The sequence below is a fragment of the Salvelinus fontinalis genome, chromosome 29, assembly GCF_029448725.1.
Source record: "Salvelinus fontinalis isolate EN_2023a chromosome 29, ASM2944872v1, whole genome shotgun sequence".
Taxonomy (NCBI): domain Eukaryota; kingdom Metazoa; phylum Chordata; class Actinopteri; order Salmoniformes; family Salmonidae; genus Salvelinus; species Salvelinus fontinalis.
Window position 1 is genome coordinate 32,708,504 of NC_074693.1, and position 20,597 is coordinate 32,729,100.

Here is a 20,597-nt window from a genome sequence, read left to right on the forward strand (position 1 = left end):
GAAAAGAAAAATGAGCAATTCTAAATCCCACCCGTTGCATTTCTATCTATCTATCTATCTATCTATCTATCTATCTATCTATCTATCTATCTATCTATCTATCTATCTCTATCTCTATCTCTATCTCTATCTCTATCTCTATCTCTATCTCTATCTCTATCTCTATCTCTCTCTATCTCTATCTATCTCTATCTCTATCTATCTATCTATCTATCTATCTATCTATCTATCTCTCTATCTCTCTATCTCTCTATCTATCTATCTATCTATCTACCACTACTCAGTACTCTCTCTCCCAGCCAGCTAGGAGGACCTCAGCCATTCAGTGACGCGAACGGGGGAGAGGCAATAATCCATAATTTACAAATGCAATTACACCGGAGCAGCCTCTCTGATCGGGCATACATCCATACACTGCCACGTGGGTTAGGTGTAATGTTCACTGATGAGAAACCAAACGATATCAAATAACATGGAGGGATGTGACCTGGGGATGACCTTTCAGGTGTTCAGGCTAAATGATCCTGAGAACGAGAGAAAGAGGGGCGGGGGGCTGAATATCTAACTAAAACAACAGGCACTGTGACTAGTACTAGCATGTTTCCTGAATATAAATGTTCCCCCAGAGAGCAAGACTGAGGGAGTCCTGAAGATAAAATGTGACAGGCAGACTGTAGACGTCCCCAAAGCTGAGCTCTATAAGCAGGCTGAGGGGGTCCTACAGCTCTAGTCTGACAGGCTGCAGCATTGGAAGCGGTGCTCTGTCCTACACTCAGGGCACACCAATCAGAGCAGCCATATTGGACTAATTAAGGCCTTAATGAGGCCCTTTACAAGGCCTCACTAACAAGGCTCTTGCGACCAGGCTGGGACCCCCTGGAGAGCCACAGGAACTCTCAGGTTGCTCGCTTTTACAAGAACGTGTCGCCTCTACTTTTCTATTTCATCCAGGAGGGCGAACGTCAGAGAGCGAGGATAGACTCTCACATACGTTTCTCTCTCTCTCTCTGACTGACTCATACACAGATCAGGGGTCAACTCTCTTGACATGTCTCACCCAGCAGGGTATCTGAGCTCTGGGCCTTCGAGGCATGCTGACTTCCCACAAAAATATAGTAGAGTGAAGGGGGAAGTTGGCAGTTGTCCACTTCAAGGTTTGTGCAAAACTCTGGCCAAAATACTCAGTTAATTACCTAATTCAAGCTTAATAACATTTGTCATATTGCTACCTTTTTGTCGTTTCCAACATACAGTAAATTACTAAATTTTTCATTGGCAGCCAACTGTTTTAACTTGTTTAAAGTCAGTCTGTTCACCGAAATAAGACATCCTCCCCATTTCATTGTAGTGTAAATAGCCTACAATCTGCAGTCCACATCTCCAGTCCACTGTAACTAGGCAAAAAATTACAGTGTAGGGAAGTTTCTAAACGAGTCTCGCAGAGGCGACAATTGGGTATGGCATAGTAGGGCAGTCGCCATACCCTAGCTCAACACTGACAATTTAAAATAGCCCACTAAAATCATTCCAATCCCAATTAAAAGGCAAATGCAGTTTATCGGGACTAGTTGGTTGGCTTTAGGACCTTGCAGACAGCTCAGAGTTGACAGGAAGGATATTTGCCCTGCTGCCCAGGCTGAGAGCACTGAGGTATGGCTGAGAACGCATCAAAATAGCTGCAGTGAACAGTGCACCTTTTTTTCTCTCACTGAGGTGGAAAATGGCTGTAGTAAATGTTCTATGGCCAGTCATGTGTCTATAGAATGTTAAGTCCCTTATCGACTGAGGTGAATGAAGCTCCAGCAGCCACAGTGATACCATGCCTAGAACATCATTTGGCTTCTTTTTGGCTGTTCTCCAAATTGCATGTTAGTTATTAAATTGTGTAGAAATGCAATAAATGAGCATCAATGAGAATTTCAAAACAATCACCCCCTTTCCCTTCACCATACCCAAGGTCTAGTTGAAATGATGCCCATGGAGTCTCGTCTTCTATGCCTGAATCTCACAAAGGGTGCTGAGGATGCATCATCGTCTGAATGTGGACCCCCCGAGAGGGAGAAAAAATAAGGACGAGGGAAGTGAACATTAGAGGAGAAAAAGGGGGAGCAGGGAAATGAACAGAAGAGGGGAAACAAATGTGAGAGCCGTCGTGCATGAAATTAAAAAGATACCTTCAAATATTCCTGTTTTGTGGCCAGCCCTCCCAAAGCTCTCTCTCTTCTACTCTCCTCCTCCCATCTCTCTCAATTCAATTCAATTCAAGGGGCTTTATGGCATGGGGAACATATGTTTACATAGCTAAAGCAACTGTAATGGATAAACAGAAGTGAAATTAACAATAAAAAAATGAACGGTAAATATTACACTCACCCAAGTTCCAAAAGAATAAAGGCATTTGAAGTGTCATAGTATGTCTATATACGGTGTTGTAACGATGTGCAAATAGTTGAAGTAAAAAAGGGGAAATAAATAAAAATAAATATGGGTTGTATTTACAATGCTGTTTGATCTTCACTGGTTGCCCTTTTCTTGTTGCAACAGGTCACAAATCTTGCTGCTGTGAAGGCACACTGTGGTCTCTCTCTCTCTCTCTCTCTCTCTCTCTCTCTCTCTCTCTCTCTCTCTCTCTCTCTCTCCCTCTCCCCCTTTCTTCCTTTCCCTCTGTGTTGATCTGTGAGGAGGGGAGTGGGCAGGGTAGATCTGAGATGGTGTAACCTTTAAGGTATGTCCGGATCAATAAAGCTCTCCTGTTCCTTCTCAGCAGTCCACTGCCTTCAGCAAGTCTAGGGGACTCTGAATATTTGTTCAGTCTGCTTCTGCTTTGAAAGATCTGACTTCCTATCAAAGGTGGAGGGATCCTTAGCTGTGTCTCTTTCTCTCTTGGTGCTACATGGAATCCTGTAGTCTCTAGGCAGATAGCCTGTAGCCGTCGTCGACAAACACTCTATCTACCTCATTACTTAAACCAGTGAGCTACATCAAAGCACATTAGGAGGCAGCGCACTGTACCTTTAAGGCTCAATCCAGCCTCAGTAGCAACGATCTCTGAATCTGAGTCTTTGAGATCTGCTTTCTCCTCACAGCAGACATCTGCCTGATACACACAAAGCAAAAGCACAAACACCAAAGGGTACAGAGATAGTTCACCCTTTTTTAAACACATTTTGAATATAATCCCATATGTTCATATTCTTTCTGTTGCCGTGCCGTAGGGAGGGTAAAGGTAAATAGACTCTGCCCAAAAGAAGAGGGATATTAGCATGTAAACAGACTGAAGGAAAATGCTCTGTTGGATCTGACTGTTGCTGTGCTGTGCTGTGCTGCCCAGAACACAACACAACATACTGCTTCCAAAGCCGTAGACTGACTTGGAGCTGAGACTTAAAAATGTTCGGACTAAGGAAATCAATTTTGAATAATCTACTTTTTTTTAAATCAAAGCAACGAGGACTACGTCTATCTCTCCTCTGACCATCTTAAGATAACCCTGCCGAGCTAACCCTGCCGAGCTAACCCTGCCGAGTGTGTTTACCTTACCAACTCTATATTATCAGCAGCAGCAGACTCCTGTGGTAGCCAATGCATAATAGACATCATTTTCTAACCAGTCTCAATAGACGAGCTAATATGATCAGGCAAACATTTTCTTCAATGAAAAACCAGATAGTCAAGACTAATCCAATACAGAAATGACCACTCTAATTTGGCACTTATATAATTACAATAACCTCATGAGATATTCTATACATAGGACCAGGATTTTTCTTGTACATGTTTTGTGACATGACCAGGGAAAAGCGCTCAGTCTTAGTTATAGACAATAACAAGGTCCCACTGTAGGATATAACTAGAGATGACATGTTCAGTACGTGAGAAAACTCCATGCTTATTGTATTAACTAATCATTGATGGTCTGTCTAGCTACCAGCCTACACCGGTCATGCAGCTGTGAGTTTGGGGAGAGAAAATGTCTTCCCCTCAGTCTCAGCCTCACTGAGCTCTGTGATCTCTCAAAGCCCCAATGTGTCAGTGACAAGATATTGACTTCCATCTTTATATGGAGTCAGTCCCTGAGGAAGTCCAGGGGACAGCAGCCCAGCCATCGATCCACAGGAGTGATATGAGCTATGGGCACACCTCCTATGATAAATCTATCGGCTGGGCGATATGAAGTATGCACATGCCACACGAGGTATGATGTATGTATGGCAGGAGAGATTGATTAAATGACTCTCTTCACCACACACACACATACAGTTTGGCTGAAATCGTGGCTCTCTAAATGTAAAACACCTTTGTTAAACAGGGGACTTACTTCCCTCTCTCTCTTTCTCTGTCTCTCTTTCACTGTCTTTGTCTCTCTTTACCCCTTCGCTCTCTTTTGATCCGTTTCTATTTTTCTCTCTTTCTCCCTCTTCTGCCGTCACCTTGTCTGGCTCCTCTCTGAACACTGTGTCAGATAGGGGCAAAGGATCAATGTGGGACTCAGTTCTTTTTCACAGCAGGGCTTCTAAAGCAGGAGCCTCAGAGGGTCTTCTGGGGCTATGTCTTCTCAGTGTTGTGATGTCATAATCTCTACGGTGGGGATAAGGCATTGATTGGTTTGGAGATAAAGTCTCTTGATCATGTGTCTTGTCCAGTGTTTGTCTCGGAACTGTCGATACCTGTGACAAACCTGCACGTAAAACTATCCAGTGTTAAATCAACACCGAGAGTGTAAAATGTAACACATGAAATGTGGACCTGCATAAACACTGGGACAGTGTTAAATGAACACACTGCTTAGCGTAAAGCCTTATTTGCATATGCCTTCGAGTGAATAGTAGGGTTTACCACCAATGGCTGTCTTTGTTAGTGACAGAGACATGGGTGTTGCTTTCATCTATTTCCAGTCCTGTGGACTTCACCAATGAGATCTTAAGCTAATATGTTATCATTAAAACGTAATCGTGTAGCACAATACATATTTCATAAGGCCTGATTTTGAGGGCCTAGTGCCAAACTATTACAGTGGCTTGAAACTCATGGTGAAAGGTCCACATCAGGTCTACAAGTCACGTTATGCAGGCTTGCAAAGGGATGTGTAATTCCAATTGGAATCCAGCCAGAGTGGGGATATCCAACCTTTGGAATGTTTAATCACCCCAACCTGCATTCAGAATGACTGCCAGGGAGGGGAAGACTAAAGGCGTCAGCAAGCTGCAGTTTGGCTGGCGCCTAGCCGAGCTCGGCTAGTGTGCTCGCATACTCCCTTAAAATAACTTTCCCTTGAAAAACAAGACAAAAATGTCAATAGTGCTGTTTGTCCATTTTGAGATGCTGAAGCCTGTATACGCTTCCTCCAAACAGTCAGAATTAATCTAAGATAACTCAAGAAATATGTCATTAATTTTGACGTTTTTTGCTGTGGAGATCTTAGTTGCGCAATTTTCATCTGACTAGGATGTTTGGTGCAGTATTCTCAAGTTGAAAAAATGGCATGAGGACGAGTTGTCTTTTGTGAATGAAAACAGGCACTTCATTGAAGAATCCCTACTGTTGACCAATTGCTGACGAGGGGCCGTAGACTTCGGCTACGGACTATGGCTTGCCTCAAGAGATAAAAATGTGTGTGCCCGAACATCTGGAAAAATACCTTGCCGGAGTCCAAAATGAACAAAAACATTACAAAGGGCATCATAATACACTGTATATGAACAAACTGTTCCATATGGTTTGGAATGGGAAGCATGTGGGTACCTTCAGATGGCGACAAACGTCTGGACTAGTAGGGACTGAAGCACAGGGTTTCGTGCCTTCTCCTATTGCTCGTCTCAGCGGATCTGTCCGGTTGAAGCTGAGGCTTGGTGGAGTTCTCCTTTTGTCTTTCTCAACTTGATTTGATTGAAACTAACTATATTGGATAAAAAATGTAAAGAAAAACATTTAAGAAGAGGGAACAAACCTGGTTTAGGGTAAGGATTTAGGTTTAAGTGGTATGGTCAGGATTAGGATACAAATCCAGTTTACGGGAAGGTGTTTGGTTTGGGGGAGGTGGTAAGTAAATCTTGCTCTTCAGGATATTGGGGAAGGGATATTTTTTGATTGTGAGTGGTGGGATGAGTGGTTGTTGATGTTGTTGTCGTAATGAGCTTTGTTTTCCTTTGTCCAACAGGAGCGGGCAGAGAGGATTAGGCACAGGTCTGGTCTTCATCAGATGACTGCCCCTAAAAAGCTAATCCCTTTTCAAAACGGCCTGTGTGGCATCGATATGAGTCAGAAACATTTATTATATTGTATAAAATTGTCTACAAAGTGTAAATATGATCATTTTAGTTATAAAGTCAAGTCTTGTGAAAAACAGAGTGCGTCACAGCGAGTAAATTAAGGTTGGGTTTGGATTAAAATTGTCAACAAATCATGCCCCCTTTTGCCAACCTCCACGTGCAATTCACTTCCCTTCATTGAATGGGTCTCCGTTGTTTCACTGCCCCCAACACGTTCAAAGGACGACAGACTAATGCTAGCTTAATGTGCAACAACCGGTGGTGGTGAGTATAACCAGAGATACTAGAATATAATGACCTCTCTGGTATAATTTAGCTAACAACATTAGATAATGTTATTGCTGGTTATGTATGTAGCTATCTTTTGATAAAGTGAGGCAGGCTAGCCAATGTTAGCTAGCGAGGCAGGCTAGCTAATGTTTTAGCTAACGTTAGCATAGCTAGCTTGCTAGATAACTCTCCTAACTCATTACAACTTAGTTCGGTTGTAGCTCATACAAGTACATATTTTTTTATTATTATTATAATTTTTTATTACTCAAAATGCAGATCAACAATTTACATTGTTACATCATACACAACAGAACACAGGTATTAACGAGAAAATACTAAAACATACAAAAAAATATCAAGTAATAAAATAATTAACATTTGTAGTGCAGTTGTAATCACTCTGAAAAAATCTTATTATAATGATTCAGGAAAATGTTATTCATGTTGTTATTCACTAGGGTTAATGTTTTAATAAAATTGTTAAATTCAGTAAAAAAATTGTCACGTTCCTGACCTGTTTTCTGTTATTTTTGTATGTGTTTAGTTGGTCAGGATGTGAGTTGGGGTGGGCATTCTATGTTTTGTGTTTCTATGTTTAGGTCGTTTGTAATTAGCCTTATATGGTTCTCAATCAGGGACAGGTGTCTGACGTTTTCCTCTGATTGGGAACCATATAAAGTTAGGTTGTTCACACTGTTTGTTTGTGGGTGGTTGTCTCCTGTGTCTGTGTATGTGCACCACATGGGACTGTTTTGTTTTGTCGTTCGTGTATGTAGTCTGTTCCTGTTCGTGAGTTCTTCGTGTATTTAGGTAAGTTCCATGTTCAGGTCTGTCTACGTCGTTTTGTTATTTTGGTAATCCTTTCAAGTGTTTATCGTGTTTCGTCTTTTCTTTAATAAATTCGTTATGTCAAACTTCATGCTGCGCTTTGGTCCAATCCCTACTCCTCCTCTTCGGACGAAGAGGAGGAGGACGATTGTTACAAAAATGTAATTTTGGTATAGAATATATGGTATAGTATATTCATACAAGTTTATTATTTATTGTCCAGATACTAGTGGTTATGTAACATTATCATTTGACTATGCTAGCTAGGTAGGCTAGCTAGCTACGGGCTCGCTAACATTAGCCTACAAGTCAGATTTACGTTAGTTCGTTTTAAGTTAGTTCATAGCTCATACAAGTGTTTTCTGTATTGTCTAGGACAAAACAAAATAATGGATGCAGCTATGGTGGTAGTTAACGCATGTCTGAGTCTAACTAATCATTGAACTAGGAGCAACAAATCGCAACGGCGTCACTGTCCTGAAGCTAATCCAGTCAGGAGCTATAGTCAGTATACATTTTTAAAGCATAGAATTAGGGTTTCAAATAGTTACCACAGCCACCAAGTCAAAATTTACTACATCATAAAAATTAATGAAAAAACAGAAAGAATCATTTTGGTCTTAATTTAAGGCATAAGGTTAGCAGTTTAGTTAAGGTTAGGGTTAGGTTTAAAATCACATTTTAAGAAGATACATTTTAGAAATAGGCAGGGTTTGGGGCTGTCGTAAGTAGTGACAACCTAGAAATAGCTACTACTACAGTTACTGCCCTGATCACACAGACTGCTTCAACAACGGTAATGTGTGTTATGTGAAAAGTTTAATAAATAATAAAAGTAGTAGATTAATTACCCAGCCAAGCAGAGTCATTTTGGTTGTGAAGTGCATTATCAAAAAGCTTTGTCCTTTCTTCATAACAAAATGCAATTTACCATTTGGTTGTCTATTATATCACTCTGTCACAGGCCCTCCCAGCCACCTCATAAGATGAGGAAGTACATTCTTTATGAGGATTGGCTGCTGCTGTTGTTTGAGAGCTGTCCAGTTTGCAGCCAAACATGCAACATAGAGAAGACCAGGAAGGGGACCCTTAGCATCACGCAGACATACCCTTGCTGTGAGCATTCCTATAAATGGAACAGCGAGGAGACTTGAATCACGTTGGTTACATTTGACCTGGTCAAAAGTCAAAACAGCTTTGACTTATGTCCCATTTCACCTTAATAACCTAGCCTGGTGGAACCGGCCTGATCGCTGCGTTTATCATAGTATTTCACATCAAATATCATGATATCTGAAGTGAAATAGAAAAAGGTGAACGCAGTGATCAGGTTGGTTCCACCAGGCTAATCTAAACCACGACTTATAATGTAACCAGTGCTCTGTGTGTGTGTCTGTGTGTGACCGACCAGCATCTTTGATGAGGGGCCAGGAGCTGGTTTACGCTGCCATGCCCATCAATGGGGCGCTGGCAAAGACCTCACCTCCAGCCTCACCTCTTGCCTGCTCACCAACAGTTGTCGATGGAGAGACCAGAATTAGGTAGGTTTAGTCTGACCTGTTCAAACTTCAACATAGTAACTGTTTGTGTGTCCGATATTACCTATCCTAAATGCCATTGGTAATGGAACAGTGACTATGTGTGTGTTCCCAGAAACATGTATGGAGCCAGCACATGGAGACTTGTCCAGACTGACAGACGGGCTTGATACTGTACTGATGTCTCTAAATGGAGAGAGACCTGGCACTCGGCATAAACATTTTACTAGACAACTTTCACTTGTTTTGTCTTTTTTGACGAGCCTCACCCGGCTCGTTGGGCTTCCTCGCCTCGGCTGGGTTGTTGGGCTCCCGCGCCTCGGCCAGCTCGTTGGACTCCCACGTCTCGGGCCGCCTCATCTGGCTCCCACACCTCGGCCGACCCGTCAGGCTCGCCCAGGTGGGATGCCGGGTGGGGGGGGTACATTCACGTCTGCTCCCAATCCCACTCTCTGGCGCTCGAGGTCGCCAGGCTGCTTATCATTACGCACACCTGTCACCATTGTTAAGCGCATCAGCTCTTCATCGGACTCACCTGGACTTCATCATGTTATTAATTAGCTTCCCTATATCTGTCACTTCCTCCGTTTCTTCCCCGTGTCTGCATTAATGTCGTTATGTTCCCCTTGTCCAGACGCTGTCCGTGTTTTGTTTCATGTCTGTTATTTATTAAATATTCACTCCCTGTACTTGCTTCTCGTCTCGCAGCGTCTGTCATTACAGAAATTGTGTTTTTAAAGTAATCAAATTACTTAAATGATATTTAAGAAGCAAGGAGAGGGGGGTGCTAGATAAAAATGTGCTCTGTTTTGCTGTGTGCCTGTGGTTGTGCTTTCTCCACTTGTAAGTCAATAGAGGTTGATTAGAGAGATCACAAACAGTGTCCACACATTAGGTTCATTTCACAGATTTTTCATTTGGATAGCTGTTACCCTACTCCGTCCAAGAGTCCAAATGACATGTTTTATATCCTCCAGTCCTGCCAATTACTAATCTGGCATCAACAGTCCCTTGGTCCAAATCTCAGCGCAATTGAAATGGGTAAAATGTTGCCCGTTACATAGAATGTTGTTTTCAGAATCGCTCAAGGCAGTATAGATCCAAGCTGCAGGAAGTACAAATGAGGACCTACAGGGATGTTAGGCCTAGAGTGAGGACCCAGGGGGTCATGTTAGGTCTATAGTGAGGACCCACGGGGTCATGTTAGGCCTATAGTGAGGACCCACGGGGTCATGTTAGGCCTAGAGTGAGGACCCACGGGGTCATGTTAGGTCTATAGTGAGGACCCACGGGGTCATGTTAGGCTTTGAGTGAGGACCCACGGGGTCATGTTAGGTCTATAGTGAGGACCCACGGGGTCATGTTAGGTCTATGCAGGGACGGACTGAGACCAGGAACCGGCACAGGCATTTCTAACACACTGGCCCATTTTTTCCCTTGAGGCATTTACCCAAACTTCCTTATGCCAGTCCGTTTCTGGGCCTATGTGTTGTGAGCCATATGGTATGCTGTTATCATGTAGAAGACAGTGGGGACGTTTTCCTCTATGTTAGTAGTTAGAAGTTTCCAAAGGTTCCCTGCTGGAAGAGCCATTAACGCTTAGCGGGGTCTGTGTCACAGCTACAGAGAAGTGAAAGCCTGCCTGCTGCACTAAACCAGGCCCAACAAAACTCAGAACTCACAGTCACTCTGCCTATCCAATCAAATACAGCACCAGATCAGGTATGTGTGTGGTTTGGGGGGAGTGCTGTGTGTGTGTGTGTGCGTGATGGCCGTGTGTGGATGACAGCTCATGGGCACAGCGTACCTTTCGTAGTGCTACTTTTCTCACAAACATTTACACCATCAGAAGAGTCCTTCACTTTCTAATCAGAATGTCTCTCCTCATAAGCACATTATTACGTTCCCATCCCCTGCTATGTAGTTAGACAAGGGGAATTTTTGAAAACCTGCTTGATGATTTACAGTCATTTCAGAAAGCTATCATATCTCTATGCTAAATCCATAGGCTTATGAGTGAGAGGGTTCCACGTTTTAACTCGGGGCTGTGAAAATAGACCTCACGCTGCATCAATAACTTCTTTGAAGAAGTAGAATATTTCAAAGAAATTACGTGATGTCTCAATGTGTCTGGGAATAAACTTCAACATTAGATTACAAAAAGAAAAAAAAACTGGTAGGAGAGAAAGAGGGAGCTGCAGTGGCTTTCAACTGCTTGGTCTTGTTCTCTGTCATCTCCTTATTCAATTCCCTGTGTTTTTTTCCTCCCTTCTCTTTCAAGTGGACCTGGCTTTGATCCCAATCCTGTGGGATTTAGAACGGGCGAATCACAGATGTTTCGACTTTTAATAACACAAAAAGACGTAATACCAAATAATAAGGTTAAAAGACATGGTGTGAAAAGTCAAAAGAAAGAAATTAATAAAGAAACAGGTGTGGGAGCTGGTTGGTTCTACTTCCTTGGGAGTTGAGTCGAGTTCTCCATTTTGTATTTCTTAGTACCTGCACTGAGTTTAAACCAATAGTCTAATATACATAACAGTAAATCCTATGAAAGCAGTTAGCCCTCCATTGGTAATGCTGTATATGGTCCCTACTCCCAGGCTGACAGCCATGGTGTTGTAGAGAGACTCCAACATAAGGTCAATGTATTCCTCTGAGGAGATGCCACCGAGCCTGGCGCCACAGAAACCTGTGCCAGGTGGTCAGTCCCTGTGCCGCTAAGGAGTCTGGGATAGGCGGAGGGACAATCGCTCCACGGGTGTGAAGGGACTGATATGGGCTCTGGCAAAAAGCTCACTGACATTTAAAGATGTTATTACCCTCAAGCCTCAAAGGAGAGGGCTGGGGAGGGTGTGTGTGCGAATTTGTGTGTATTTGTGTGTGTGCATGTGTGTATTTGTGTGTGTGTGTGTGTGTGTGTGTGTGTGTGTGTGTGTGTGTGTGTGTGTGTGTGTGTGTGTGTGTGTGTGTGTGTGTGTGTGTGTGTGTGTGTGTGTGAAGCGAGTAGGAACACATGATGTGTTGAGGTAAAAGGCTAATGTAAATATGATACATCTCTTCTACCTATCATCAACTTGCTTTATTCACCATCTGCAAGCTCTCTGGACTAGAGTTCCTTATAACATGGTTTGACATAGCAGGGCCAGTACAAAGCAATGATCTGAGCTGCTTTTGACAACTCAAGTAGCTTGAATCTCCTGTGAGATATCCTCTCCAGCACTGGGAGAGACTCTGACAACATGGGGAGCTCAAACACAGGAATAATGCAACACACTTTGTTTAGCACAACAGTGAGAATGAACAAAATCAGGAAAACTTTTCCATCATTCTATAAACAGGCCATTAACCTTCACCCATTGACACATCTAGCCTGTTCAATGATAAATAGGTATATACAGTTGAAGTCGGAAGTTTACATGCACTTAGGTTGGAGTCATTAAAACTTGTTTTTCAACCACTCCACACAATTCTTGTTTACAAACTGCAGTTTTGGCAAGTCGGTTAGGACATCTACTTTGTGCATGACACAAGTCATTTTTCCAACAATTGTTTACAGACATATTATTTCACTTATAATTCACTGTATCACAATTCCAGTGTGTCAGAAGTTCACATACACTAAGTTGACTGTCCCTTTAAACTCCTTGGACAATTCCAGAAAATGATGTCATGGCTTTAGAAGCTTCTGATAGGCTAATTGACATCATTTGAGTCAACTGAAAGTGTACCTGTGGATGTATTTCAAGGCCTACCTTCAAACCCAGTGCCTCTTTGCTTGACATCATGGGAAAATCAAAAGAAATCAGCCAAGACCTCAGAAAACAAAGTGTAGACCTCCACAAGTCTAGTTCATCCATGGGAGCAATTTCCAAACGCCTTGTACCACGTTCATCTGTACAAACAATAGTACGCAAGTATAAACACCATGGGACCACGCATCCGTCATACCGCTCAGGAAGGAGACGCATTCTGTCTCCTAGATATGAACGTACTTTGGTGTGAAAAGTGCAAATCAATCCCAGAACAACAGCAAATGAGCTTCTGAAGATGCTGGAGGAAACAGGTACAAAAGTATCTATATCCACAGTAAAACAAGTCCTATATCGACATAACCTGAATGGCCGCTCAGCAAGGAAGAAGCCACTGCTCCAAAACCGCCATAAAAAGCCAGACTACGGTTTGCAACTGCACAAGGGGACAAAGATCGTACTTTTTGGAGGGACTGGTGCACTTCACAAAACAGATGGCATCATGAGAAGGAAAATTATGTGGATATACTGAAGCAACATCTCAAGACATCAGTCAGGAAGTTAAAGCTTGGTCGCAAATGGGTCTTCCAAATGGACAATGACCCCAAGCATACTTCCAAAGTTGTGGCAAAATGGCCTAAGGACAACAAAGTCAAGATATTGGAGTGGCCATCACAAAGCCCTGACCTCAATCCTATAGAAAATGTGTGGGCAGAACTGAAAAAGCGTGTGCGAGCAAGGAGGCCTACAAACTTGACTCAGTTACACCAGCTCCGTCAGGAGGAATGGGCCAAAAACTTATTGTGGGAAGTTTGTGGAAGGCTACCTGAAACATTTGACCCAAGTTAAACAATGTATAGGCAATGCTACCAAATACTAATTGAGTGTATGTAAACTTCTGACCCACTGGGAATGTGATGAACAAAATAACAGCTGAAATAAATTATTCTCTCTATTATTATTCTGACATTTCACATTCTTAAAATAAAGTGGTGATCCTAACTGACCTAAGACAGGGAATTTTGACTAGGATTAAATGTCAGGAATTGTCAAAAACTGAGTTTAAATGTATTTGGCTAAGGTGTTTGTAAACATTCCTGACTTCAACTGTAATTAACTATGAGGCTCTGCTTCCCTCTATCTTACTCTCTTTCAATTGTGTGTGTGTGTGTGTGTGTGTGTGTGTGTGTGTGTGTGTGTGTGTGTGTGTGTGTGTGTGTGTGTGTGTGTGTGTGTGTGTGTGTGTGTGTGTGTGTGTGTGTGTAAGAGGATGATGACACCATATGGTATGTGCCCAGGTGAGATCGTAGTCACGGGCCTCACGGGTGTCTCTGTGTGTGTGTGTGTGTGTGTGTGTGTGTGTGTGTGTGTGTGCGTGTGCGTGTGCGTGTGTCTCATCAGTAGACCATCTGTACCTCCTTCACTTCAAAGAAGCCCTGTCCTCAGAACTACCTTCCAGACATATTCCATATTTAGTTAATGTTAACACATTTGCCGTTGAGCATTGTGTTCTATGGCGGAACACTGAACCTTTCAGGAAATCATGGTTAATGTTCTTCCACATAGATCGACTATCGATAGCTGAGCGAGGGAGAGGCAAACCCGCAAATGCATTGAGGAAGGTACACACTCACACACACACACATACATAAACACACTGCCCCCCATTAAAACAGCTTGAGCTACGACTGAGTTACGAGGGTTTCAATTACTCATCAAATCTGACAGTGTTCCTCGGTTATGACCAGTCAGGATGAATTTACAGTCTCGCTCCCCTCGCCAGGCGAAGGGAGATGTTTGAATTCAAAGTAGCTAGGGACTCTTTAAAGATGTATCTGCGTGTTTGTGGAAGTGAGTCTCTGTGTGTGTGTGTGACAGAGAGAGTGAATCAGAGAGAGAGAGCGAGCGAGACGGATAGACTGAAAGAAAGAGAAATGATGAAAAAAAGAGGGATTTAGATGAACCTGTGCACGTTGAGGGTCTTCTCCACTCACACATAGCAACACAACAGTGATGGTGGCCATGTTTTTTGTTTCATCCTCCTCATGTGTCAGTCTACCCTTTCTGCTCCCACTCACATGGATGTAATGCAGAGGCCTGGACAGTGGAGAGGGCTCCCTAGCAGCTCTCCAACATGTCCTTGGCTTGACGATCAAACTGTAATGAGGTCTCAGTGAAAAATGTACTGGACGCAATAAGTTCTGGGCCCTCGCACAGAGAAGGATGGGTAGCCAAAGGCATCTAATGGCACGGCTGCCTGAATGAAATGAAATGTGTTAATAAAGAGTGGCGTAAATGATGTGCTGATATGCTGTTGCCACACAGCCTTGCATCACTCCTTATGGCTCAGGATCACAGCTTTGTTTTATATTAAATATCGCACACATTTTACTTGGGAGCTGCCCTGGCCTTGGGGACTCTTTATAACAGATTTATAAGTAGAATATAGTCTGTTAATCACTAGTTTATAGATGGCTTATAAATCAATAATAAACTGCTAGAACTAATTGGTTGAAATTGTATAATAGATCATTGTTTTGGTGCTAGCCAAATAGTAATTAAAAAGTCATCATAACCCAGTCTAATAATGGTTAGGGTAATATTTTAGGACTGTAGTTATAACCGGAGGTAATATTCCAGGATACTCAAAATTCTTCCATCCCAGTGGGTATGGGTGAACAACCTCCTCCCTCCCTCCCTTCCTCCCATACTGTTAGCTCAGGGCTCTTCTTCTTGGCTAACCCCCTCCCTCGCCGAGTACTAGCCAGGTACACTTCACGTCCTGATTAGTAAAGAAGCACCAGTTGGCCTTGTTAATCACAGAGTGGAACCCCCTCCCCTGCTCCCCTCCCCAGAGGAACCCTGGAAGCAGCCTGCTGTGGAACTCCAAGATGCTACTTCTGCCTCGCTGGGGAGGTGTGGGGGGGGGGGGGGGGGGGGGGGGGGGAGTATGAGAAAGAGAAGGACAGAGAGAGAGACCAAGAGAAAAACGAGGTGATAGAGAGAAAGTGAGATCCAGACAGAGAGATGATGTTTTTGAAACACCCCCTGAGAGGACATCATGAGTTTAAATCTGCTGCTCTTCTCTTTCAGGCCTCCCAGAGCAGAGGCCTGGAAACAATACAATCCCCCTCATGGAGAACCTTCAGAGATAACTGTCTTCTAAACTAAAGTTGGAAATTACGAACTAAAATACATTTCAGAAATCTTCCTGTGTATGTGGCATTACTCTGTTCTGATTTTTTTAAGACAATTTTTTTCTACTACAAGATTGTATTGCCCGTTCTTTGGTCAGAAAACACATGAAGTGAAACAAAATAAAAAGTCATAATTTAAAACAAGGGCCTAGCTCGCTGACATCTCCACTGTCAGGAAAGATAAATTAAGCACCCTGAGGAAACGTGTATAATATCTTCCAAGTTTGCACAGGGCTTGTTTAGAAAACAAATGCACACATTTACCCAAAGGTTACCCTTGACACATCACATGGCATTTTATGTGCATTAAACATCTACAAACAGAGAGCAGTGATTCAAGACCAACAGAAAGCGCTATAACGCTCCGAGACATATGACCAGTTGACAATTCTCCACAAAGACAGCTCTTGTTCTACTATTCTGAGGGATGTTATGTAACAATAGTCAACGAGAGAGAAAGAGGGAGAGACAGAAAGAGGGAGAGAGAAAGAGGGAGAGAGAATGAGAGGGTGAGATGGTAAATAATGTGTGTGGAAGTCTTTGTGTGAGAAATGGAGAAAGAGAGAATCATGGGTAGGTATAGAGAGAGCCAGAGAAAGAAAGCGCAGAGCAAAATATACTTGAAGGGCATGGTATTGTTCAATGTATAGGTCAAGCTAAAGTCAATTATAAGTTCATAGACCAGTATGTGTGAACGAACATTTGAATGCTGGAGGATCATGTGAATCCTGGAGGAAATGTGAATGCTGGAGGAAATGTGAATGCAGAAGGAACATGTGAATGCTGGAGGAACATGTGAATGCTGGAGGAAATGTGAATGCTGGAGGAAATGTGAATGCTTGAGGATCATGTGAATACTGGAGGAAATGTCAATGCTTGAGGAAATGTGAATGCTGGAGTAAATGTGAATGCTGGAGGAAATGTGAATGCAGAAGGAACATGTGAATGCTGGAGGAAATGTGAATGCTGGAGGAAATGTCAATGCAGAAGGAACATGTGAATGCTGGAGGAAATGTGAATGCAGGAGGAATACGTGATCGCTGCAGGAACGCGTGAATGCCGGGTCCGTCTCTCTGCTATAGCCACTAGTATTTCCACATGATTACAGTCCACATCAACTTCTAAGATAGACTCTAGACGAGTGGTTTGTCCTTCAACAAACCTTCAGTGAGGATTGAAAACATCTATGCTATTGTACGTGATCACATTCAGTGAAATGAATATACAGATATGTATTGAAGCCTCAAATAAAGTGCTCCATACTGTACTGGAAGGTACATGACACACTTCATGCACTGTGATGTCTGTAAGAAGTGAATGAGTGTTTGTACGTAACCAACCACCTTAAGAGAAGCTAACAATGATCATTTCCAGCACACTATACTGTCCATCTGATAAACAAGGAATACCATTTTATATAATAAATAAAATATAATAATACAATATAATATAATACAAAGAAAATGTTTTTAATATGTTTTCCTTTCCGTTGCCAATGTTTTCAATATTGAAGGAATATATTAAACAGCCATGCATGACAGCCCATATGTAATTTCAAGTCTTGTCCACCATCTATCATATGGGTAAAATATATGCTAGGACAGAAATATACACCATTTACCAGCACATTTATAAAACATATTCTTTCGTAATAGTGTTCTGCAGACACCCTAATGTATTATTGAACAGATCTCATGTTCATTCAAACAACCTGTAAGCCCTTCACATGCACATGCACACGCATACACACACACACACACACACACACACACATTCAGATGCACACACACACACACCAAGCCCTAATAACATTTTGCGAGAGAATTAGTCACCCTGTCCTTTGCAGGCAATTTTCCCCTGGTTGCCGTGGCATTTATCAAGCACGGGTGTGCAGGTAAATGTGCACTTGTGATGCAGTTTTATTGGGCTTTATTTTCTGGTGTGTTATTGAACGTACCCTCGCCCATAAACACTGAACACGCGCACACACAGACCTCTGCATACACTGAGTTTCCTCTTTATTTTCTAGCTCAGGGTTAAACGATGCTGTCTCATCTCACGTGCAGTCAGGTCATTACACTTTGGTCTCAGCTGCTCATTTGTGATACCCCAGTGCTGCCAAAGAAAAAAATGCTTCCTCCCCTTCCTGTCGACCATCTCTTCATATTGAAAAAGTTCATGATTCAACGACTTGAACTATTCACCAGGTTATTAATAAATGGCTGTAATTATTTGGGATGTCTTATTGACCTAGTTGCTTAATGGAAAACCAAACGCAGAGATCTTGTTGCGTTTATTAATTCATGAATAACATCCAACTGACTAATGATTTGATGCCTGCGGAATTAATTCCTCATTGTTCTCTCTCTCTCTCTCTCTCTCTCTCTCTCTCTCTCTCTCTCTCTCTCTCTCTCTCTCTCTCTCTCTCTCTCTCTCTCTCTCTCTCTCAGACAGACCCTTTTTCAAAGTGATTGGAGTGAGATCAACACGGTCTGGTTGATTGATTGATTAAACACAAGTGTTTCTATGGAATGCAGCCGTCTCCTACTGGATTGAAGAAACATAGAGCGCGGTCTTAGTAGCATACGAAGATGGAAAACAACTATACCGGGTAAAAGATAGAAACCGTTTGTCTTTAATTGTGTTACATTGTTATTAGATAATTTGCATACAAGTTAATAACCTACAGAAAAAGCACTGTTTCTCTATGGCTGGTCAGTTTCTCTACGGCTGGCCATGCTTTCCTCCTGGCTACCCCAACCCTGGCCAACAGCTCCGCACCCCCCGCAGTTATTTGCCCGAGCCTCCCCAGCTTCTCTTCCACCCAAATATAGATTGCAGATGTTCTGACAGAGTTGCAAAACCTGGACCCGTACAAATAAGCTGGAATAGACAATCTGGATCCTCTCTTTCTAAAATTATCAACCGCCATTGTTGCAACCCCTATTACCAGTCTGTTCAACCTCTCTTTCGTATCCTCCAAGATCCCTAAAGATTGGAAAGCTGCCGCGGTCATCCCCCTCCTCAAAGGGGGTGACACTCTAGACCCAAACTGTTATAGACCTATATCCATCCTGCCCTACCTTTCTAAAGTCTTTGAAAGCCAAGTTAATACACAGATCACTGACCATTTAGAATCCCACCGTAGCTTCTCAATCCGGTTTCCGAGCTGGTCATGGGTGCAACTCAGCCACGCTCAAGGTACTAAACGATATCATAACCGCCATCGATAAAAGACAGTACTGTGCAGCCGTCTTCATCGACCTGGCCAAGGCTTTTGACTCTGTCAATCACCATATTCTTATCGGCAGACTCAATAGCCTTGGTCTCTCAAATGACTGCCTCGCCTGGTTCACTACTTCTCAGACAGAGTTCAGTGTGTCAAATCGGAGGGCCTGTTGTCCCGGACCTCTGGCAGTCTCTATGGGGGTACCACAGGGTTCAATTCTTGGGCCGACTCTTTTCTCTTTATATATCAACGATGTTGCTCTTGCTGGGGGTGATTCCCTGATCCACCTCTACGCAGACGACACCATTCTGTATACATCTGGCCCTTCTTTGGGCATTGTGTTAACTAACCTCCAAACGAGCTTCAATGCCACACAACACTCCTTCCCTGGCCTCCGACTGCTCTTAAACACTAGTATAACCAAATGCATTCACTGCCCGCACACGCCCAACCGACTAGCATCACTTCTTTGAACGGTTCTGACCTAGAATACGTGGACAACAACAAATACCTAGGTGTCTTGCTAGACTGTAAACTCTCCTTCCAGACTCATATCAAACATCTCCAATCCAAAATCAAATCTAGAATCTGCTTTCTATTTCGCAACAAAGCCTCCTTCACTCACGCCGCCAAACTTACACTAGGAAAACTGACTATCCTACCGATCCTCGACTTCGACGATGTCATCTACAAAATAGCTTCCAATACACTATTCAGCAAATTTAATGTAGTCTATCACAGTGCCATCCGTTTTGTTACAAAAGCGCCTTATACCACCCACCACTGCGACCTGTATGCTCTAGTCGGCTGGCCCTCGCTACATATTCGTTGCCAGACCCACTGGCTCCAGGTCATCTATTTTTTTATTTAACCTTTATTTAACCAGGTAGGCTAGTTGAGAACAAGTTCTCATTTACAACTGCGACCTGGCCAAGATAAAGCATAGCAGTGTGAACAGACAACAACACAGAGTTACACATGGAGTAAACAATAAACAAGTCAATAACACAGTAGGGGGAAAAAATGAGTCTATATACATTGTGTGCAAAAGGAGGTAGGCAGTAAATAGGCCATAGGAGCGAATAATTACAATTTTGCAGATTAACACTGGAGTGATAAATCATCAAAAGATCATGTGCAAGTAAATAAAAACAGTAAGGGGATGAGGTAGGTAAATTGGGTGGGCTGTTTACAGATGGACTATGTACAGCTGCAGCGATCGGTTAGCTGCTCAGATAGCAGATGTTTAAAGTTTGTGAGGGAAATAAAAGTCTCCAACTTCAGTGATTTTTGCGGTCCAACTCATTCCAAACCATCTCAATTGGGTTGAGGTCGGGTGACTGTGGAGGCAGGTCATCTGATGCAGCACTCCATCCCTTTCCTTCTTGGTCAAATAGCCCTTACACAGCCTGGAGGTATGTTTTGGGTCATGGTCCTGTTGAAAAACAAATGATAGTCCCACTAAGCACAGACCAGATGGGATGATGTTTCGCTGCAGAATGCAGTGGTTG